This window comes from Parambassis ranga, chromosome 5 (genome assembly GCF_900634625.1).
Source record: "Parambassis ranga chromosome 5, fParRan2.1, whole genome shotgun sequence".
In the NCBI taxonomy this organism is placed as follows: domain Eukaryota; kingdom Metazoa; phylum Chordata; class Actinopteri; family Ambassidae; genus Parambassis; species Parambassis ranga.
Genome location: NC_041026.1, coordinates 2,419,202 through 2,428,328, shown reverse-complemented (window position 1 = coordinate 2,428,328; position 9,127 = coordinate 2,419,202). Strand labels below are relative to the sequence as shown.

Below are 9,127 nucleotides of genomic sequence, written 5' to 3'. Positions count from 1 at the left end.
CTGCTATGTGAGCATGCTGAAAATGTTTTTATTGAGTCAGCTTAACTTATGCTGTAAAATTAACGTAATTCCTATGTAATTCGATATACATCACAATGTATTTGTTACGGTAAAATCCTGGCAACCACAGCTGCCGGTAATTTACTGTAAAGCTGAACTTTTTAAATAAAGTGCCGTAATATAATTTACAGGTGTCCTGCTTTATTACTGAGATATGTTGTAATTAGGTCTACAGGAGTGTGTATTTTTAATGCAAATTTCCGTTATTTTTAGTGAAAATAACTGTAACCAGATTTACATGATGGTTGGTAACTTTAAGGTAAACTGCCGTAAACAGGTTTACAGTACATCTTTATAATTCACTGTAATTTACTGTAAATACACAACATTCTTTTACTGTAAAATGTACGGTTATCAAAAAGTCATACTGTAATCTGTTATACGTCCACATCTTATTTTTCACGGTAAAATTCTGGCGACCACAGCTGCCGGTATTTTACCATAAAATACACAGATTTTTTTTACAGTGTTGATACAGGGTCTGTTTGTAATTTTAATACTTTAAATTAAATAGCTAAATGTGTAAGAACCCTGCAAATAACCCTGAAAGCACTGCTTTAATGTGTCATTAAGCATCAGGTCTGTCACTGCACCAGAGAATTACTGCTGGGTGGAGGAGAGTGGGGCTCCCTGCAGGACCAGCTGTCTGTCCTGGAGGAGGTGTACTGACCATCATCACCTCTGGAGGGTGAGGATACAGATTTTATAGCTTTTCATATTTTAAGCTGTTTTTTATTTTTGCCCTTTTTAAAAAACATCTTTAGTAACATGGCAGCCGCCGATCGTCAGCTCTGCAAACCCTGATGGACGATGTGGTGGACAGAGGAGACAGGCACCCCCCTCCCCCAGATGATGTCCCACTCACAGCCAGAGGACTCCAAGGTCTTCACCGTGGCATCATCCAGTCCAGCAGCACCAAGGACTCCTGCTCAGCCAAACATTTATATATATGTTCTTTGTGAATAGTATTTTCTGCTGATCTTTATAAATAATAAACTGCACATTTTCATAATGCCCACTGGTAAATAGTTAGAAATGTTCAAACTGTGTCTTTGTAAATATTGTACATAACAGAACAATAAATGATTTACTGTGTCACTGAGAAGTTGTTCAAAAGTTTACTTCAATTATAAATAGGTGAAAACACATAATGTAACAAGGTTAGAAGAGTTTAAGAACACAGAGACAAGAACGATTTAATACACAATTTAATAAGTGACATTTAAATAACACAGAACATAAAATCACTGCTGTCCAACATCCTCTGTATGAGCTGAGGTCTGTCTGTTCTTTCTCTCCTCTCTCTCTCTCCCTCTCTCCTCTCTCTCTCTCCCTCTCTCTCTCTCTCCCCCTCTCTCTCTCTCTCCTCTCCCCCTCTCCCTCTCTCTCCCCCCCTCTCTTCTCCCTCTCTCCCTCTCTCCTCCCTCTCCCTCTCTCTCTCCTCTCTCCCTCTCCCTCTCTCTCTCTCCCCCCTCTCTCTCTCTCCCCTCCCCCCCTCTCTCTCTCTCTCCCTCTCTCTCCTCTCTCCCCCTCTCTCCTCTCCTCCCTCCCTCTCCCTCTCTCTCTCTCCCCCCTCTCTCTCTCTCTCTCCCCCTCTCTCCTCTCTCCTCTCTCTCTCTCCCCCTCTCTCCTCTCTCTCTCTCCCTCTCTTCCCCCGCTCTCTCTCTCCCTCTCTCTCCTCCTCCCTCTCTCCATCTCTCCACTCTCTCTCCTCTCTCTCCTCTCTCCCTCTCTCCCTCTCTCCCACTCTCCTCTCCTCTCTCTCCTCTCTCTCTCTCTCCCCTCTCTCTCCTCCTCTCTCTCTCTCTCTCTCTCTCTCTCTCTCTCTCTCCCTCCCTCTCCAGCCTCATCTCCTCCGTTATCAATTGTCAGGTTTCTTCTGTTTCTCTCTGCTCCTCCTACAACAAAATGCCAACAGGCAGAATGACCGTTTGATATAATAACGATAATATTGCTCCTCACGTGAACTATACTTTATACTATACTACAGTAAACAACAAGAAACAACATTCAATCAAAACGTTTAGTTTACAGCGCCTCGTATCAACAGGACGTCATGTTTGTAAATATAAAACTCATTTTTTTAATGCCGCTGTCACTACTAGCATTTTAAAACTCTCGAACTACTGCTCTTTACTTACATTTAAATGTGAATTCGGCACTCCTGCCGCTGCCGCTCGCTTGGTCCGTCATCGTACTATTGGACAAAAAGTAGGTCCGCAAAGCATTGTGGGATATTTAAGGCCACGAAGGATGGTAGCGATGCGTCCTCCAAATTCAGGCAAAAGGAGGACGCATTTGGAGGACGCATTTGAAGGACCCTTCGACTTTTGGCGAATTGGGACAGCCTTCGCGCAGCTTTGTGACGTAAGCGGCCTTAAAATGCGCACTGCGAAGGATGCAGACCCTGAATTGAGACACAGCTAGAGAAAGACTCGGAGAGACACTGCAGCGCTACCACGCAGCTGTGGACCTTTCTGAACCAACCCTGAAGCACAGCCGGTCAGAGCGCGCTACGATCGCTGCGTTTAATGTTGTTGGCAGAAAAGTCAGAGAGCAACAAACTGCTGTCTTACATCCATCCTTCAGCTCTGTGTTCTAAGAGTCTGAGAATATGTGGTTTCCTTTGTTTACAGTGGTGCATGTCATGTGACTTTACTTATGCAACATGTATGATAATGTTCTGTCTCCTCTCATTTCCAGACGTGCAGCCAAAAACATGTGCAGTGATGATATGTGACGGTATCATCATGGTCTCAGAGAGAAGAGCTGAGTGTCTGTTCTGATCTGTGGATGCTTGTGTCTCTTCTCCCCTGTAGTTTCTGCTTGTTGCTCCGTCACACGCCCTCTGCTGGTGAGCCGCGTCATTACACACAACCGCTCATGTAATGAGGTGAATTTATAAATTTTGACTTTATGTGGAGGAGCGATTGATTTTGGAATGAGGAGGCTGCAACCTGCGATGGCACCACTAGATGTCAGCGTTTCACAGCATTGGTGGTTCAGTGGTAGAATTCTCGCCTGCCACGCGGGAGGCCCGGGTTCGATTCCCGGCCAATGCAATGACCCTTTTAACTGAGGAACATGTGAGGGGACATATATTCACCTTCACATCTATGCTGTTGTTCAGCATGTTGATTTTATATGTGTTAACAGACCTATCTGACTTCTGTTAACATCACTGTGACATACACACAGAGGCTCTACACTTCACAGACGAGCTTCAGTGGTACAGTGCACATCACATTTGAAACAAGAGCACTTACCATCACTGGTAGTGAAGGTGTCCCAGGAAGAATTACTGTGATGTTTTACCTTTAGAGCCTTTTTTATAGAACACATTCATTTGATTTGAATTAAGAATGTTTGTTGGTGCAGTAGCCAGCATGAGCACTGTAGATGTCTTTATTTAAAGAAGAAAAAGAGAAAAGACCATGTTTCAGCTCTTTCTGAGCCTCGTTAGTGCAGCAGGCAGCGAGTCAGTCTCATCATCTGAAGATTGTGACTTCAACCCTCACAAGGGAACTTGTTTTAGAGCCAGAATACAGATTACAAAGAGCACACTGTATGTTTACATGTCATCCAGGTCATGTTCATAGAGACCACTGAAGCAAGGCGTCTGGACTTGTAGAGTTTTCTTGAAGACGTTTCTCTGCTCCTCCAAGCAGCTTCATCAGTTCTACCTGTTGGTGGGAAACATGCTTTATATGTGGAGGAGGACCTCAGTGGGTCTGGGTCAAACAAACAATAGCACTAAATGTGTCCATACTTACCTGTGATGTTCTGGCTGCCTGGGCCAGGTGTGTCTAACGACTGGCTAACGCAGACCTGGGCAAAGTACGGCCCGCGGACCGTGCGCACAATAGAAGAAGAAACAGAAGAAGAAAGAAAAGAAGAAGGCAGCAAGAGTCAGCTGTCAGCACGGCATCACCGCTAACGTTTTTCCCACCCTCGTTTCTTCTAAGCTGCAGCACTGCGTCATCCCATCTACTCTTTGGAGAGACGCGCTGTGTACACTTTAAAAATGCTGCGCGACTATGCTGAAATGTACGGTAAAGCGTGAAGAAACGCCACGGCGCATTCAGATGTTTCCGCGGAGCTGCAGCCGACATCTGCTCTTAAAAAGCTCAGACCTTGTCCAACTTTCAGAGCTTTGGGAACTCTAGGTTTGAACTCTAATGGTTTTCTTCTGTAAAAATATCTTCACATCATCTGCTGCTCTGTGCGGAGTGTGTTTCAACATACAAGCAGCAACACTCAGTGTGGACCTGGACACACACAGAGGACAGAGGAGAGAGCAGTAAACACACAGACCGGTTCACATCATCAGCTCCCTCCGCCACTCACTGATTCTGTGGTGTTTTTCCGCCAATGCCATTTTATAATATCTATCTTTCCATTCATTCAACTCTGCGCAACTCTCTCTCTCCTCCCGTCCGCGTTCACACACATAAGCGCACATGCACGCGCACACACCGAGAGCAGCTGATCCGCCCGCTCCTCCTTTCAATGCACCATGACTGTTGAAGGAGAACCCGGACCGGCGGATATGTTCACAGAGAAGAGCCAACGTTCTTGATGATGGAACATCGCGCAGCCATTTATGAATCAGTTAGTTACCTTGGTGTAACTTTAGTAGTTCCATATATCTGATTATAGTTTTATATGCTATTATGTGGTTAAATCACATTATTTATTTGAACCTTTATTTTACCAGAAAATGACATTTTACAGAACAAGAACAGGCGGACACATGAGGTCAGTGTTGAGTTCATATAGTGAAATAAAAACCTTCAGCTTCAGATGTTTGTGGAATCCATTCCTTAGATTAGAACTAAACTAGGCTCAAATTAAAGTAAGAACTTTCATTTCAGTTTGGTGAGTCATCCAGGAAACATGAGAAAGGACAGGTCCGTCTGAGCAAACTCATTCTACTGGCCTGTAATGTATGGAGCTGAGGTGGGGGAAGGTCCAGGCAGGGTTCAAGTCAGCATGTATTTATTCATCTTATCACCCAGAACTAACTGAGGGAATTAAGATTTAACTGAATCCATTCAAAATGCTTCTTGTAGCTTTAAAACTGTCATAGATAAGCATGCAGGTGTATATTTAACCTTTATAAACCCCAATGACCAACTCTCCGACCGATGTGACACCGAGATGCCCCCACACACTGCTTACAGTGATGAAAATGTAACAAGAGCATATTTATAAAGGTAGACACTGTGCCAGTGATCTCCAATTCAATTCATATTATTATTGATGAAAGAAATGTGGCCCTTTGCTTTTCTAATGGAAGTCTATGTGGCCCTGCAAAAAAAGAATTGCCCACCCCTGGGCTAACGACTATGAGACTGGAGGGGGACTGGTTGACAGCCCTTTGTTCTTACTGTGAGTCTGTGCAGACTTCCTGGAATGGATGGAATCACTGCATTGTATGTGGTAGAAAGATGATGTCTGAGGCCACCACCTCTGTTAAGGGAAGGTTCTTCCAGCTTCACATAGATGCTTCCTTGACTCCTCTTTCAAACCACCTTTCCTCTCTGTCTAGGATGTGGACATTGTTGTCCTCAAAGGAGTGTCCTGTTTTTTGTAAATACTTGTTTTCTATAATGATTTTTCTTTAATGTTGTTAAGATTTCAAGCTGCAACTCGACACAAAATAGATGACGGCGGCCACTGAGTAGGTCTCATCACAGATGTAATGGCAGCTGTTCTGTCCCTCTCCTGACGGTTCTCTAGCTTGTCCACACTTTGAGCTCCGAGCATTCATGGAACGTGTGCTTGCAGCTGAGCCTCAGACCTCACCTGGCAACAAGGAATTCTATTTTCTGATTGGTCGATAGGTCGCTAAGTCCAGACAGCTATATGAGCACCAGATCCAGAAAATATGGTCAATCTTTCAGTCAGTCTGGTTCTGACATCACTCCGGCCACATTGCAGAGGTGGAGCTGCTCTGCTCATGATGTCACTGCTGCTGTAAAAACACAGACACAGACATAAGAAGTGCACAAAGTGTTTTGCAGTCATGTAGCATGTGATGCAAAGCTGACAGATGAAAGTCATGTCTGAAGCAGCACAGTGCATTTCCATCTGCTCAACACAACAACACAGGTCAGAGTCACACTGTAACTGATGCTTCACAACAAGTTGTGTAACTTCTGGTGTTTTTCTTTACAATCAGCCCTCAGGTCTCATGATCAGTGAAATATGAAGGAAGTGTCAGAACCGGTCTGACAGCTGGGTGACTCTGCACTCAGACCTGTTCTATCCACTGTTAACCCATTCATGTCAGTTCTGTGTCAGGTGTCCTGTTTTCAAGGTAATGAAATAGATGGATGATAATATCCTGAATTTCCCTGAGGGACCTCATCCCTGCTGCACTGTGTAAGGTGTGTGATCCATGCTGCTTCTGCTCAGTGATTGATACTCACAGTGAGGTCTCATTCAGTCAGTAACCATTCTCAATAACACTGTTAGACTGTGGCAGACACACGTTGAATCATGTCTGCCCTCAGGAGCATGAAGGTGTGACAGGAATGCAGGTTACAGAGAGTCCGGCTGCGACAGCTGATTCTTATATTTACTGTATTTGACTTCAGGGTTTGCAGCACATTATGTCGACCAAGTCATGTAAAGAAATCGGTCCAGACAGTGTTTAGCTTGTGTGTTTTCTTGTTGTCTGTCAGAGGCTGGGTCGTGGCTCTGCTTCAGAGAGTTGGCTGCTGACACCTGGCTCCCAGCTGAACCAACAGTCTGTTTAAACCTGTTCAGAGTTTCTAGGAAGTCATGTGACCACAGAGGCTCCTCCTATGATGGAGTATAAACACCCTGAACACTGACTGCTCTCTGCTTCGTCACAGAAACCAACAACACAGGTAAGACTCACTCACTGTGAAGGAATAATGAGAAAATGCTTCCAACATGTTGAGTGCAGAGTTTTAATGTGGACATTAGCTGGATAGATCAGTAGGAATCAATGGCTTTATGTTATCATGTTCTATTATAAAGGTGACATCATGAGGTCACAGGTAAAGTATAAAAATGTTGATGAAGAGAGAGAAAAGGCTCAAAAGCCTACAAGTGGCTGCTTAGTGCCAAAACCACAGATATGTGTGCAGCACACTGTAGCAGCAGCAGGTGCAGGGCCCACATCAGTGCAGAAGCAGGTCCATGGAGTGCACAGGCCGTCAGAGTGCACACAGCTTTAATGAGCAGCAGAGTAGTAACACAGAGCTGTGCTGATCTGTAGCTCATTGATTGCTGAGCTCCATCTAGTGGACGACAGTAGAAGTGAATCAGGAAATGTCTTTCAGACACTTGTTGGACCGGTTTTAACGTCACTGACGTGTTCAGACTGTGAGGCTGTGAGGAAGTGACGGCGTCCTCAGATCAGATTGTGTCAGACAGCAGGACTGAGGAGGACCAGGAGCAGCTTCTTCTCCACACAGGAAGCTGGAAAGTGTCTGTAAGTCCATCTGAACTGATCCAGCAGGTGAGAGTCCTTCCAGAGAAATCTCTCCATGTCTGATCACACTGTGCTGCATCACTGACTGATGGTACAGTACAGATGTTTCTGCTGCTGATTGGCTGCTTTCTCTTTGCTCTTTGATGACTTTTATAGCAGATGAACAGCTGTTTCAGAACAAGTTGTGTTACTGTAGTGTTTTTCTGTTCGAGTCACAGCAGACTGTAGAACTCTCAGGTCACATGATCAGTGAGGAATGCAGGGAGTGTCAGAACCGGTCTGACAGCTGGATGACACTGCATTCATATCTGTTCTATCTACTGTTAACCCATTCATGCCCAGTGGAGTTTGTATGATTTTGCAGCATTTAAACATCTGCTCTGAGACAAAGACAAAAGTTGAAGTTTTCACATCAGTCAAGTTTGTGTTTCAGTGTGTTTGTGTTCACTGCACTCAAAAAACTGAAATGTTGACTTTAATTAAATTCCGGTATACACTCTAACATTCCCCAGCTTTAATTTGCTCTGAAACTCAGACGACGACTTGTTTAAACCTTTAAATGGAAAAAATGTTGGTTTATACTGAGTTTATCAGACGACTTACTGACACCCTGCACACTACACCTACACCTACACACTGCACTGTGTAAGGTTTACAGACTCACCAAAATAAAAGCCTGAGAACCAAACCTGGTCTGAGGCTCTGATACTAAGCTAACAGCATGATTAGCCTGTTAGCATCTACATGAAGGATCAATAACAACATGCTGACTGTGTGTTTCTGTGTCATGTTGCTGTGTTTGTGTGAAGGTGTGAGCTCTGCTATGAGTCAGTGTGAGGACAGAGAGGAGGGAGTCCCTCCCTCTAAAAGCCCTCTGTGTGGGGACCATGAGAGCCGGACCAAAGCTCAGAGGTAAGAGGACCGTCTCTGACTGTCCATGACTCTTCTCCATGTCAGAGCTCACACTCACATTATTCACACATCTGTGTGTTCAAGAACAAAGCAGCAGCACACTGCACACTCTGCTGGACCTGGACCTGGACCTGGACCTGGACCTGGACCTGGACCCAGACCTGGACCTGGGCCTGGACCCAGACCTGCCAGCTGTGTGTCCATGAAGAGTGATTGGTCAAAGGGTCAGGGCATTTATTTCAAAGATGTTGATCCTTCTGAGGGTCAAAGGTCAGAGTTAATGTCACAGCTGCAGTTTGTTTCCATCATTATTAAACATTTATGCAATTTCCCTATTGTGGGACTAATAAAGGTTTCTTAATCTTTCTTAATTTAAAGTGTAACATGATATTCAGCATCATTTTTCCAGAAGAAGCTCAGAGTCAGTGTTTGTGATTCTATCAGGATCCAGGATGTGAGAGCAGACTCTGCTGGACCTGGACCCAGCTGTGTGTCCATGAAAAGTGATTGGTCGATGATTCAGCCCATTGATTTCAAAGCTGATCAGCCATCTGATGATCAAAGGTAAGAATCACTCTGGAAGTGTCTCCATGCTGTGATGAGCTCTGCTGGACTCTTGGGGTTGTATGTGTCTGTTTGCTCTGCAGGTGGTTGATGGTTTGGAGCATCTGTAGCACAGAGTAATGC

The 9,127-nt window shown here is 44.6% G+C and overlaps 1 non-coding gene across 1 annotated transcript; it reads left to right on the top strand.

Annotated features, from left to right (window-relative positions):
- Positions 1–3,051: 3,051 nt before the first annotated feature.
- Positions 3,052–3,122, top strand: trnag-gcc (transfer RNA glycine (anticodon GCC)). The gene has a single exon. It is a non-coding gene; the product is annotated as a tRNA-Gly (tRNA).
- The last annotated feature ends 6,005 nt before the right edge of the window (positions 3,123–9,127 follow it).